This window comes from Mobula hypostoma, chromosome 11 (assembly GCF_963921235.1).
Source record: "Mobula hypostoma chromosome 11, sMobHyp1.1, whole genome shotgun sequence".
NCBI classification, from domain to species: Eukaryota; Metazoa; Chordata; class Chondrichthyes; order Myliobatiformes; family Myliobatidae; genus Mobula; species Mobula hypostoma.
In genome coordinates, this window is record NC_086107.1 from 103,407,687 (window position 1) to 103,421,814 (window position 14,128).

Genomic DNA, 14,128 nt, shown 5'->3' on the forward strand with positions numbered 1-14,128 from the left:
TAGTTTGCCATTGCCTTCTGCTGGGTGAGCTTCCAAAGAGATCACCAGCTCGTAACCCAGCACGGATGGAAGCTAGTAAGAGATTTGCTCTTCTTTCAGTTAGTCCTGACGAAGGGTCTCGGCCCGAAACGTCGACTGTACCTCTTCCTAGAGATGCTGCCTGGCCTGCTGCGTTCACCAGCAACTTTTATGTGTGTTGTTTGAAATTCCAGCGTCTGCAGATTTCCTCGTGTTTGCTGGTGACCTTGTTGTTCCTCTCCGTCCTTTCCGCGTTTTGTGGCACATAGGCCGACAACTTTGTCGTTTCATTAGCATCTTGAGGCCGGGTTGCTAGCTCGATACTCAACCCAGCACAGATGGAAAGCGTGCACGGAGTTGGCCGGATTCGAACCCCGGACCATTCACCTTGAAGTCCGATGCTGACACCACTACACCACTGGCTGGCTATTGCTGATGACTGGCCAGTGGTGTAGTAGAAAATAAGTTATGAGGAGGGCAGGGTGGCAACAAAAATGTGATAAATTAGGGGAGTGGGCAAAGATCTGGCAAATGGAGTGGAATGTAGGAATGTTGGCATGAAGTGTTTGCCTGGAATGTAAACATAGCAAGTAATTAGGAAGCCAAATTGCACTATTACTTACTGCAAAGGGAAGTGGATACAAAAATAGGAAGGTTAAGCTTTAGTTACGAAGCCTGCATGAGATCCTGTGTGGTACGGTGTCCTGTATTTACAGAAGAATGTAAATGCATTGGAAGTAGTTGAGAGAGTGCTTAGAAAATGATACCTCAAATGAGTAGTTATGAGAGCAAACTAGGCTCATGTCTGCTGGAATTGAGGAAGGGAGGGACTTGATTACATTGTACAAGATCTTGAGATGTGAGAGGATATTCCCACATGTGGGAGAGTCTAGAGCCAGGGCCACTGTTTCTTGAAAGGGGGTTACCCATTTAAGACGAGCATGAAACTTTTTTGGGTTTTTTTTTGGAGTTTTGCCTTTGGAATTTTTTTTCACAAAGGGGAATGACACCAAAATTAAATATTTTTGAGGGAAGGAGGTAGATGTTTGATTTTCAAAGTGAAAGGTTTCTACAGGTCGGCAAAGTTGAAGTTATAATCAGATCAGTCATGTACTTATTGAAGAGTGGAATAGGTTCAAGAGGCAGAGTGGCTCAGTCTCACTCCAGGTTTGCCCGTTGGCTTATTTCCTGCAGTTGTTTCTTAGTTTAGGTTAAAAAATTACCCTTGCTAGGATGCCAAAATCCTGCCAATCTAAAAGGAATAATCGCAGTACACACAAGGAACTCTGCAGATGCTGGAAATTCAAGCAACACACATCACAGTCACTGGTGAACGCAGCAGGCCAGGCAGCATCTCTAGGAAGAGGTACAGTCGACGTTTCGGGCCGAGACCCTTGGTCAGGACTAACTGAAGGAAGAGATAGTAAGTCCCACTTTCAAATCTCTTACTATCTCTTCCTTCGGTTAGTCCTGACGAAGGGTCTTAGCCCGAAACGTCGACTGTACCTCTTCCTAGAGATGCTGCCTGGAATAATCGCAGTACTGTTTTTTCCCCTCAGGACTGTATTAAATGTTTAGAAAGAGGTCAAGAAGAGCCCTTTCTTCAGTTCTTGTATTCTGTATGATATCATGGAAGATTGGGATGAAATTACTTTAGAACATAGGAGCTGAAGGAAGGGCTCATCTTGAGCTCTTACTAAACACTTAATAGCCAATTTGTGCTTATCGAACAAAATAATTAGAAAACTGATCAGCCAGTATACTGCCGTCTCAGAACTACTACTCTCCCCTCTATCCTGTGAATTCCATTTGTAAAACTTGTGCTTTGGCAAGGAGGCTTTTTTTTGACACAGCGCTTCTATGAATTTTGTAGTAATTGGTAACGCAGACAAGCTGATCATTATTAAGTAGGTCTCATCATTATTAGCTTGTCAACACTCCACTTAGGCATGCGTCCTATGTCAGCAAAAATTCCCCCCTTAAACCTCTTCACCTCAGACATTTCCTCCAAGTTCCTCTCGTTCGAATTATCATTCTGATAAAGCTTGTTTCCTTTTTGTCTTGGTGTTAGTGATTTAGATTGATTAAATATATCCCCTGGGAGGTTTTATCAACTTAAAGGCTTTATGTGAATGTAAGCTTTTACAATTAGTGAAATTGACAAGGCATATCAAGGAGATGAAAGAAAGGCATTAAAGATTCACTTTAAAGCAATGAATCGCGTCTGGCTTTTTTAAGTGTTATAGCAAAGGAATTGGTTTACAGCTTTGACGGAGAAAACAGGTGTACCAGTGACATTAAATCCAAAAACACTTTTTTTTGAAGTCCCTGAGTGCCTTACCCTAAACAGAATTGGGTGTTATCTCTGTAATTCACCACTTCTCTAAGTACCTACAAGTAGACAAATAGCAACCTGAGATGCATTACTCTGATAACGTAATTCTTTTTACTCATCATAAAACTCTTGTACTTAATAGAGCGGAGTGGTCTTTTTATCTGCACCTCTTTTCTCAGATGTCAGCAATATTCTGGTCTTCTGGCTAAATACCCATCAAGTCAACTTCCTCATTCCTATATGAGCCTAAAATGCTGAATATTTGTAGATTCAGTTGAAATCTTGCATGATATTCAGTCCTGTTTCTCTGTGGCGCAGAGGCTGAGAGACTGCTCTGGCAGCTATGCGCTTCTGTCTACGAGCCTCGTGCGAGTTGCCCCACTATATGATGAACTAAGACCGAGGCTATGGGCCTACTCCTGTCCGGCTCTGGGTCAGTGGACTCAGTTTGGTTCAGAATGATGCTGCTTGCTTCTGTTGTTTGCATGATTTGTGTTTTTTTTCCCTCTTTCTCTGCGGGTGCTCTTTCGGGTTTCTTGCTTTGTGGCTGCCTGTAAGCAGGCGAAACTCGAGGTTGTATAATTTATACGTACTTTGATAATATACTTTGAATCTATACTCACTGGTGATTAGGAACTGAAATCTTGGCTAATTATTTTCTTTGCCTTCCTCTTAGCCAGGAAGTGAAGCAAGTATTTAAGTGTCATTCCCAGTTCTGTAATAAGTATGATTAATAGTTTTGTTTTGAAGAGCGATAAACTGGATGTATTCCTTGTTGGTATAATCCTTTTGTCAAAAGCCAATGAGTGATGCAAGATTGGATTGTTGAAACCTGTTGTGAATCAAATTAAATAACAACAACAAACCCGGTTTTGTATATTCTCAGCAGAAGAGCAGCTTTCCTGTCATCCTCAGATCAGCACTTTTTAACCCAAATATTCTTACATCTGGTGTTTTGTTTTCATTCTGGGGTCTGAACTTTTCAGTTTGGCTATCTGTAAATGTTGTTTTAAACTCTTTGAATAAATAGAATTTTGCTTTTGGGTCAGGAATGAAGGTTACCAAATTTTGGGTAATCCTAGGCATGGCTCTAAATTAATTTCTTAAAATCCTGACTCTTCTAGAAATCACTTGAGTAGAGCATGATGTTCTCCTCAATGCCTAGTTGTGGGTCTTCACAGACTTAATTTGGGATGTTAGGGTGGACTCCCTTGATGGAGATGCCTAGGTGTGACTTTGTTTAATGTGGGGAGGCTGTTGCACGGGCAGCCACCACGTGGTCTTTGATGTATCGAGGTCAGGGTCCAGTGGCATGGAATGCAAGACGACTGGGGACCCTTCACCTCTGCAGCCTTCTTCCACCTTCATTGCCATTGTGATGTGTCATCATTTTCTGCCAGCTCCACTTTTGAGCTCTTAGTTGGATCGCTTTTTGTCTGGAACCTTCCCCTTGACCTTGCCGCCATGGCTGACCCTGCCTGGAGCTAATCAGCCGATGACTGAACTCCAGATGGCATTGCTCTCGGGATCTCACGAACTCTCAAACCCCTCCACCACGACAAGGTGGCGATCCTAAGAAGATCCTGAATACCAATGTAGCAAAAAGCGGTTTCACCCAGAACAGTGCTTATCCTCCATGCTTTCTACTTTTCTTTCTCTTGAATTGTACTTGTGTTGTCCCAAGGTTTTCCTGTTGCCCTCCAGCTCCTTGTCCAGGATTCGAGGGCCTGAGTTATGAAGAGAGGTTAGGGAGGCTAGAACGTGGTTTGGAAGTGGTTTGACGCAGGTGCAATACAACGTTTAAAAGACATTTGGACAGGAATACAGTTTAGAAGAAGATGAGCCAAATATGGACAAATGAGACTAGCTTAGGTGGGTATCTCGGCCAGCATGGGTGAGTTGGGCCAAAGGGCCTGTTTCCTTGCTGTATTACTCCGACTCTAATCGCCACCTTTCTCATCTGTGGGAACAACACAATACAAAATGCTGGAGGTCAGGCAGCATCTATGGAGGAAAATAAACAGTCAACATTTTGGGCCAGACTCTTCATCAGGACTCATCTACTTGAATGAGATTCATGTTTTATCATTGTGAGATCCCATAATTTGCTTTGATATCTACTTAGAAACCATAGAAACTACAGCACAGAAACAGGCCTTTTGGCCCTTCTTGGCTGTGCCAAACCATTTTCTGCCTGGTCCCACTGACCTGCACACGGACCATATCCCTCCATACACCTCCCATCCATGTATCTGTCCAATTTATTCTTAAATGTTAAAAAAGAACCCGCATTTACCACCTCATCTGGCAGCTCATTCCACACTCCCACCACTCTGTGTGTGAAGAAGCCTCCCCAATGTTCCCTTTAAACTTTTCCCCCCTCACCCTTAACCCATGTCCTCTGGGTTTTTTTTCTCCCCTTGCCTCAGTGGAAAAAGCCTGCTTGCATTCACTCTATTTATACCCATCATAATTTTATATACCTCTATCAAATCTCCCCTCATTCTTCTACGCTCCAGGGAATAAAGTCCCAACCTATCCAACCTTTCTCTGTAACTGAGTTTCTCAAGTCCCGGCAACATCCTTGTAAACCTTCTCTGCACTCTTTCAACCTTATTTATATCCTTCCTGTAATTTGGTGACCAAAACTGAACACAATACTCCAGATTCGGCCTCACGAATGCCTTATACAACCTCATCATAACATTCCAGCTCTTATACTCAATACTTTGATTAATAAAGGCCAATGTACCAAAAGCTCTCTTTACAACCCTATCTACCTGTGACGCCACTTTTAGGGAATTTTGTATCTGTATTCCCAGATCCCTCTGTTCCACTGCACTCCTCAGTGCCTTACCATTAACCCTGTATGTTCTACGTTGGTTTGTCCTTCCAACGTGCAATACCTCACACTTGTCAGTATTAAACTCCATCTGCCATTTTTCAGCCCATTTTTCCAGCTGGTCCAAGTCCCTCTGCAGGCTCTGAAAACCTTCCTCACTGTCTACTACACCAACAGTCTTTGTATCATCAGCAAACTTGCTGATCCAATTTACCACATTATCATCCAGATCATTGATATAGATGACAAATAACAATGGACCCAGCACTGATTCTTGTGGCACACCACTAGTCACAGGCCTCCACTCAGAGAAGCAATTCTCCACCACCACTCTCTGGCTTCTTCCATCGAGCCAATGTCTAATCCAATTTACCACCTCTCCATGTATACCTAGCGACTGAATTTTCCTAACTAACCTCCCATGTGGGACCTTGTCAAAGGCCTTACTGAAGTCCGTGTAGACAATATCCACTGCCTTCCCTTCATCCACTTTCCTGGTAACCTCCTCGAAAAACTCCAGTAGATTGGTCAAACATGACCTACCACGCACAAAGCCATGTTGACTCTCCCTAATAAGTCCCAGTCTATCCAAATGCTCGTAGATTCTATCTCTTAGTACTCCCTCCAATAACTTACCTACTACCGACGTTAAACTTACTGGCCTATAATTTCCCGGATTACTTTTCGATCCTTTTTTAAACAACGGAACAACATGAGCCACTCTCCAATCCTCCAGCACCTCACCTGTAGACAGCGACATTTTAAAATTTCTGCCAGGGCCCCTGCAATTTCAACACTAGTCTCCTTCAAGGTCCGCGGGAACACCCTGTCAGGTCCCAGGGATTTATCCACTTTAATTTTCCTCAAGACAGCAAGGACCTCCTCCTTTTCGATCTGTACAGTTTCCATGATCTCACTACTTGTTTCCCTTAATTCCATAGACTTCATGCCAGTTTCCTTAGTAAACACAGACGCAAAAAACCTATTTAAGATCTCCCCCACTTCCTTTGGTTCCGCACATAGCCGACCACTCTGATCTTCAAGAGGACCAATTTTATCCCTTACAATCCTTTTGCTCTTAATATACCTGTACCTGTACTTTTTCAATCCTTTTAGCAAAGGCCGTCTGACTAAGGTTACAAGGTATTGAAATCTCTCAGCAGCGGAACCCAAAACTCGTTAGCCTTGATTTATTATGTTGTTCATTTCTTGGTCTCCCCATATAACTTGTGCTGTGTGGAGGGGAGGAAGATGGTGTTAAATGGAGAAATCTGCATTCCTTTAGGACCTTCAGTTATATTCAGATATACTTGCGTATTAGAGCATCTCAGAGTTTGTTTTCTCATTTTGAAGCTACGATGTTAATTATTATATCCTGGCCAATTTGGGAGGAAGTCTTCAGCCCTTTCTGTTGTATCATTGGATCTGAGCTCTTTGATACCTTGTACAAAAGATAGCACCTCTTGGCAATGCGGTTCAGCCTAGTCTTAAATGGAGCTCGAACTCTTGTTTAACTGAGAGGTGAGTTTGCTGCTCCTGACACTTAAGTTTCTTCACCTGTGCTAATTTGGATAAACAACAAACTGAAGTGCACCAGCTGTACCCAGGATTGATTATTTACCTGTGATTTTTGCTTCATAAGGTGTCAGTGAAATTGGAAGTGCTCTTGGCATCTTGCATGACAAAACAGGTTGCGCATCCCTTATCCAATACTTCAAAATCCCGAATTTTGTTTGATTGCTGCCACAATTTCAAAAATGGGAAATTCCACAAGGCGCTGGGAAGGTTTCCAGGGAATGCACAGGTGTCTGCGCACCGCAGACAGTTTTGAGAAGTGACCTCACATGTAATGAACAAGGCTTAATGAAAAATAGAAAAAACTGCGTAAAATGAAGATCTTGAATGTGTATTGAAAGAGTGAATTTGTCAGTGGTGGAGTGAGTATGTCGCTTAATCATACGCAGATCATGAAACAAGCAAAGATTTATCATGGCAATGAATATTCAGCAGGCTGGTTGCAGAAATTTAACAGAAGGCACGGCACTAAATTTTTAAGGATTTGTGGTGCTAGCACCTCTGCTGATTGCAAAGCAGCAGAGAAATTCATTGATTCCTAGATTGTCACTGGTGAAAAACTTATCACACTGAACGGCTGCATCAGTACATAGGTATGATGAACAAGTGTAAGACAGACTACTTACTATTTGGAAATGATAGCAATCCTAAGATATCTCATGATATGTTCCAAAATCTGAAACACTTCCGGCTCCATGCATTTCGGCTAAGGGGAATTCAACCCATATTGCCACAAATTATAAATGAATGAAAAAAAAATCCCTGACTGCTTTGGATAGAGATTATTCACCAAATCTTAAATTGACATAAAGTATCAAAGTTTAAGAACTATTTTTAGATTAAGATGTGGCTTCATTTTTAGTTTAATTTCCATGTTCAGTTTTGTGCATGGATATATTATTTAAAAATAAATTTGCTCAAGTTGTCACTGTTCTCTAAACTACTGGCTGAGGGAATTCAGGTCTGCATTTAGGCACAGCTAGTAAGTAAACAGTGCACAATATCAATGTATTTTTAGAGCAGAGGGAACAGGACGATTGACAAACTACAGGAAATTCCCTTGATGTAAGGTAATTATTCCAGAAAAATAAAATGAAGTGGCCAATGCATTTCTGGCATAAAATCAACTTCAGTCACTTCAACAATGTGCTCACCAAGTCTGGAGCAAAAAAATTACAGACACTAGAAAATTTGAAATGAAAGGCTCATTGCTTTAAGCAACCAGCAAATCGGGCAGCATTTGTAGAGGAAAAACCAAAGTAAGAAAACAAATGAGCTGGAATCGCACAGAAAAGAGGGAGGGTTGCAGATAAATTGCAGACTAAAGTTGTCAAGGTAACCACTATAAATCCTGTCATTCTGCCAACTCTTTGCATTGACTGTACAGAATTCAGAAGCTTCAGTATCTTTACAGTCAATTTTTGCTCTGCTGTCAGGTTCCATATTAGATGCTTTCATTTCTTGACATTATTTACAGCTTAGGGTATGGGTTTGTGACTAATATCCATTATTAGCCCACAGCTATCTCAACACTACCTCCTCCTTCAGCACATTCTGTAAAGGTGTCAATCTACCCTCCCACTTTCTCCCTATATCAGATCGGTTCTGCTGCTTCGCATTTTCTGAGATGGATTTTTCCTTAACCTTGGCTTCGCTCCATCAGAGTTAGCAGGTTTCTCAGCTGTGTCTCTTCTATCTGCAGTTCTCTTCTCACTTCCTCTACTAGATCAGGTTTCCCTTGACTTTTATTTTAGCTTCTGCCCTTCCTTGTTCTTTCTCCCCAATGCCCCCCTCCCCAGTCATCTGCCTTTTAACAGATAAAAAGATTAGCTTTATTTGTCAGATGTACATCAAAATATCAAACGTACAGTGAAATGCAGTGTTGCATCAACAGCCAGCATATGTTAGGGGCAGCTAGCAGGTGTTGCCATGCTTCTGGAGCCAACGTAGCATGACCACAACTTACTGGCCCCAACCCGTGAGTCTTTGGAATGTGGGAAGAAACTGGACCACCAGAGGAATCCCACGTGATCATAGGGAGAGTGTACAAGCTACTGTCTAGACAGCAGTGGGAATTGAACCCTGAGCAATTTTACAGCTGGAGCTGTGAAGCGTTATGCTAACCACTGCAATACCGTGTGGCCCCTAATGTTATCCTCCAAGTTGCACCATTTCAGAGGGTTTCCACCAGCACACATCTTCTTCCAGTTCCCTTTGAGCATTCCCGCTGTAATTCCCTTATTTGTTCTTCCTTTCGTGGCTCTTTCCCATTCCAGCATGGGAAATGCAGCACCTCCCTCTTTTACCAGGTGAAGCAGAGATTAACTGGGATTTTTTTTTTCCAATTTAATTTTTTGCCTTTGGTGCTTTGCATAACCCTCTGGTTTAATCCACAAGGGTGATCCTGACCTAGTTGCCTGTCACTTGCATTTTGCTCCCATCTCGGACTTATTTTTTTGTCTACTTCATGGTTCTGGCAAAGCTTTTTGTAAGTTAAAGGGACAGCAGCTCATTCTTCCATCTGGGCATGTTAAAGCCCTCTTGATTGAATTAAATTTGTTTGGTGTACCTCTAGATTGCCTGTTGATGTTTTCATAGTAGTCTACTTTTTAGTTTTAACGGCCAGAATTCTTTTTCTATATACTATGTTAAAATGCTATGGCCACTTTAATAGATGTTAAGATTAAACACAAGTTTGTAGTTTTTAATGCCTGCAAAACATTACTGAAGTCAGATGATTTCTGTGTTTGTACACCAATGAAGAAGCACTTCATCTTCTATTTGAGCACGTTGCAGCCACCTAGATTGAATTTGATAATTTCAGGTGGCCACCAATTTTTCCCCGTTTCAGTTAATTTTTGTTTTGGCTTCCACTGCCATTTTGTAAAGTTAAAGGTTACCTTGACAGCTTTTGCCTGTACCCTCTCTCCGATGGTCCCTCTTCTCTCCATTCCTCCGTTTCTCAGTCTAAAACACACTTACTTTCTCACTTTTCCATTCTGGCAGCAAGATTGTTGGCTTGAGACACGAACTTCCTTTTTCAATGGGTGCTAACTATCCTGCTGAGTATTTCCAGGGTCTTTGCCTTTGCTCAACAAGTTTGAGTGATATTGACCTTTATGCTGTCATCTCCACTGACAGGGTCCAGTTTTGTCAAGACATGGTAGTCACATTTTGATTGGCTTTATGATTTTTTTTTCAAAAACATGGAGTAATTAATCCCATAGCTTTCTCTTTTCACTTACCCATCACCTCCCTCTAGTGCCCCGCCTCCCCTTTCTCTCATGATCCACTTTCCTCTTCTATGAGATTCCTCCTCATGCAGTCCTTTACGTCTTCAATCTATCACCTCCCAGCTTCTCACTTCACTCACCGCTCCCCCGCCCACCTACCTTCCCCCTCACCTAGTTTCAGTTGCCACTTGCCAGCTTGTACTCCTCCTCCTTTCTCAACTTGTACCGGCTTCTTCCCCCTTTCTTTCCTGTTCTGATGAAGCATCTTGGCCAACCTCCAGCATTTTGTGTGTGCGTTGCTCACACAGTTGTATTATCTATGGTATGCTGATTCCCCAAACACTCTCGAGATGAGAAAACTGTGAAAGGAATATCTGCAAGAATCAGTACACGTGGCAGAGCTCTTCTTTTGGCTCTATAAGCCTTATATTGCTCTTGTTACCTTTGATGTGCAATGGCCTGATTTACTGATGTTATGATAACTTGTGTAGATTGCCTAAATAATAATTTCCTTTGAGTCTAGGAATTTGAGGGCAAGCAGCATACTTAGTGTCAAGCCAAATCTTGCTCCTATCACCTTATGGTTGGAATCACTTTTTAAAAAAAAGTCTATGCTAATTGATTTTAATCACATAAGGAGAAGTGGGTGGGTTTTTAAGAAGAACATGTTCTCACAATTTTATATATTTATTGTTTTTTGAAATTTGCAGGTTGTCGTCCTTTGCACATTGTTTGTCAGTCTTTGGTGTAGTTTGTCATTGATTCTATTGTATTCCTCTGTGAATGCCTGCAAGAAAATGAATCTCTGTGTAAAATAAGGCATCCGTTAGTCTTGCGAGACCATGGATCTGCGCCTGGAAAGTCTTCACTCTCCAGGGCGCAGGCCTGGACAAGGTTGTATGGAAGACCAGCAGTTGCCCATGCTTCAAGTCTCCCCTCTCCATGACACCAATGTTGTCCTAGGGAAGGGCATTAGGACCCATACAGCTTGGCACCAGTGTCATCGCAGAGCAATGTGTGATTAAGTGCCTTGCTCAAGGACACAACACGTTGCCTCGGCTGGGGCTCATACTCACGACCTTCAGGTAGCTGGTCCAATGCCTTAACCACCTGGCTACCTGCCCACACATCTCTGTGTAGTGTATAGTAATATATATATACTTTGATATTTGAACTTTTGTATTAGTTGACTTGTGTTGGACCTGCCCCTCGGTTTTTTGCACTATCTTACTTTCTCTTTTCTATTTTCTATTCATGATTTATAATTTAAATTTTTAATATTTACTATCAATTTGTACTTCAGGGAGCGTGAAGCGCAGTATCAAATATCGCTATGATGATTGTACGCTCTAGTATCAATTGTTCGGCGACAAAGTATTGGTTATTACTCCTATCCACAGTGAAACTATTGGATAAACAGAACAGCATATTTTTGTGTAATACCAGGGGTCTTTTTAATTACAATGCAAATACTTTGCTGTGTCTTGCCATGGCCCAAGTGTAAATGTAGAAAAGTACTTCAGAAATTTGCATGCATTAGTGCAGAGTAAATGCTAATTAAATTGCAATCCTAGTGTTTTGAAACTCTTGCTCTTTGGTAGATGTCACTGGAAGCAGGACAAACTTTTTAAACTGACAATCCTCCCCAATAAGCGCCACGATTTTCCCTTGAATGGTTTTCTTAGAATTTCCTTTGTTACTAGAAAAATGTCCATAATGTATGTGCTAGAGGCAGGTACATACAGGACGTTTAAGAAACTGTTAAATTAGGCATGTGGATGAAAGAAAAATAGAGAGCTATGTAGGAGGGAAAGGTTGGCACAGCATTGTAAGTTGTTTCTTAATATCAAGGAAAAGAATTATAGGTGTTAAAACCTGTAAAATTGCTAAGGCCACTTCTAATAGACATCAAGCTTAAAAAAAAGTTTGTAATTTTTAATAACTGGAAACATTTAATGTTACTGAATTCAGGTGATGTTTGTGCCTGATCATTATTAACTCAATCACTGTAAAAAATTTTTTCATCTACCCAAAGGAATTTCTTTTTAAGACTCCTGGTAACTGCATGACTTTTAAGAAATGCAGCCTTAACCCGTGTTATCTCTCAATTTAAATCTTAATTCAGTCATCATTTAAACAGACCTTTTTTGCATTTCTTCCTGAGGCTAATACATTCAAAGGCCACTTTGTGTATGTTCATGGTCTTAGGCAGTAGCCCAATACTCTTCTGCACACCACTGTTGTAATGCGTGGTTATTTAAGTTACTGTCACTTTCCTGTCAGCTTGAACCAGTCTGGCCATTCTCCTCTGACCTTTCATTAACAAGGTGTTTGCACCCACAGAATTGCCAATCGCTTGATTTTTAAAAAGTTTTTCACTGTGAACGCTATTCTCTGTAAACTCTAGAGCAGGGGTTCCCAACCCAGGGTTCATGGACCATTTGCTTAATGGTATTGATTCATGGCATAAAACAGGTTGGGAACCACTGCTCTAGAGACTGTGTATGAAAATCCAGGAGATCAGCATTTTGAGATACTCAAACCACCCCATCTGGCACCAACAATCATGCCACAGTCAAAGTCACCTGGATCACATTTCTTCCACATTCTGATGTTTGGTCTGAACAACAACTGAACCTCTTGACCGTGTCTGCATGCTTTTATGCATAGAGTTGCTACCACATGATTGGCTGATTTGCAATAACGAACAGGTGTACACTAAATGTATGCCGCCTTTGGTTGTGGTGTCTATATCTGTTCACAATACTCCAGCAACGGCTAACCAGAAATGTAAACTATAGAATATATTATTGTCTTCAATTCTTGCACTTGAGTATAATAGCCAAAGATGGTCTTTATTACTTTCTGCACCGGTCCTGGTATTTAAGTTTGTATGCATGGACTGCACCACAGTCTCTTTGGACCACCATTGGGTTTTCTCTTCACTTGTAAATGTTAGTTCCTCTTCAGGTCAAAAGTTGATGACCTCACATTTGCTTATATTAAAATGCATTTGCTGTGGTTTTGCATAGTTGTATAATCTGTTAACATAGCTTTGAAATGTAATATCTCTATGTACTGTTTAAAATTCTGCTCTTTGTGTAATCACCAGCTTTCTATCATATCATATCCAAGTTGCTTTCAAGAACAGTGAATAGTTGTCAATACAGATCCTTGTGGGACATCACTAACACTCCTGCAGCTTAGCCAGGTTCCTAGCCTGGCTAATAATTTACCTTGGGGTGAAGGGGTTGCATCATTATATAATAATCCCTATGGAATAACTATATCAGCAGGTATGCCCATTTGCTGCTTGGAATTTTGAAGAGAACTTTAGACTATTCTTTACTTTACCACATTTCCGTACAACATAGAAGCAGCCTTTCAGCTCATTTAAGTCCAGGTTATCTCACAGATTAATTCTATTACCTTAGTAATATACTCTGCAAATTGTCCTCCCCACAATTTCACCGCATTCTGTGAGCAGTAACAGGCTGTTTTATAGTGTCCATCTGAGCAGACGAGGTATCTTTGGGATGTGGGAGGAAATCCTCAGACTCAGAGGAAGAGCGTGAAAACTGCACACAGCAGTAGGTCATGATCCTGAGCAGCATTCCTGAAGAAAGGTCTCGGTCCGAAACGTCGACTGTTTATTCATTTCCGTGAATGCTGCCTGGCCTGCTGAGTTCCTCCAGCATTTTGTGTGTTGGTCAGGATTGAACTTGGGTCATGCCCCATCACCCAGGCGATGCCTTGTTCTCACTGCTGCCATCAGGGAGGAGGTACAGAAGCCTGAAGGCACACACTCAACAATTCAGGAACAACTTCTTCCCCTCTGCCATCCGATTTCTGAATGGACGTTGAACCCATGAATGCTGCCTCACTACTTTTTTATTTCTATTTCTGCACTAATTTATTTATCTATTTAGTATGTATACTTTAATTCCTCTATTATTAGGCATTGCATTAGGTACCGCTGCTGCAAAGACAAATTTCACAACATGTGCTGGTGATATTGAACCTGATTCTGATTCATTGGTTACTTTGGCAGTAACTCTACTAGTGTGTCACTGTGTCGCCTTCACAAGTTGACTCTGGCAGTTTTCAAAGTTGTTCAGCCACTGT

The 14,128-nt window shown here is 41.5% G+C and overlaps 1 protein-coding gene across 9 annotated transcripts in view; it reads left to right on the forward strand.

The window, feature by feature from the left end:
* Positions 1-14,128, forward strand: part of LOC134354039 (myocardin-related transcription factor A-like) — a 238,553-nt gene that overhangs the window by 32,837 nt on the left and 191,588 nt on the right. The window lies entirely within an intron of this gene.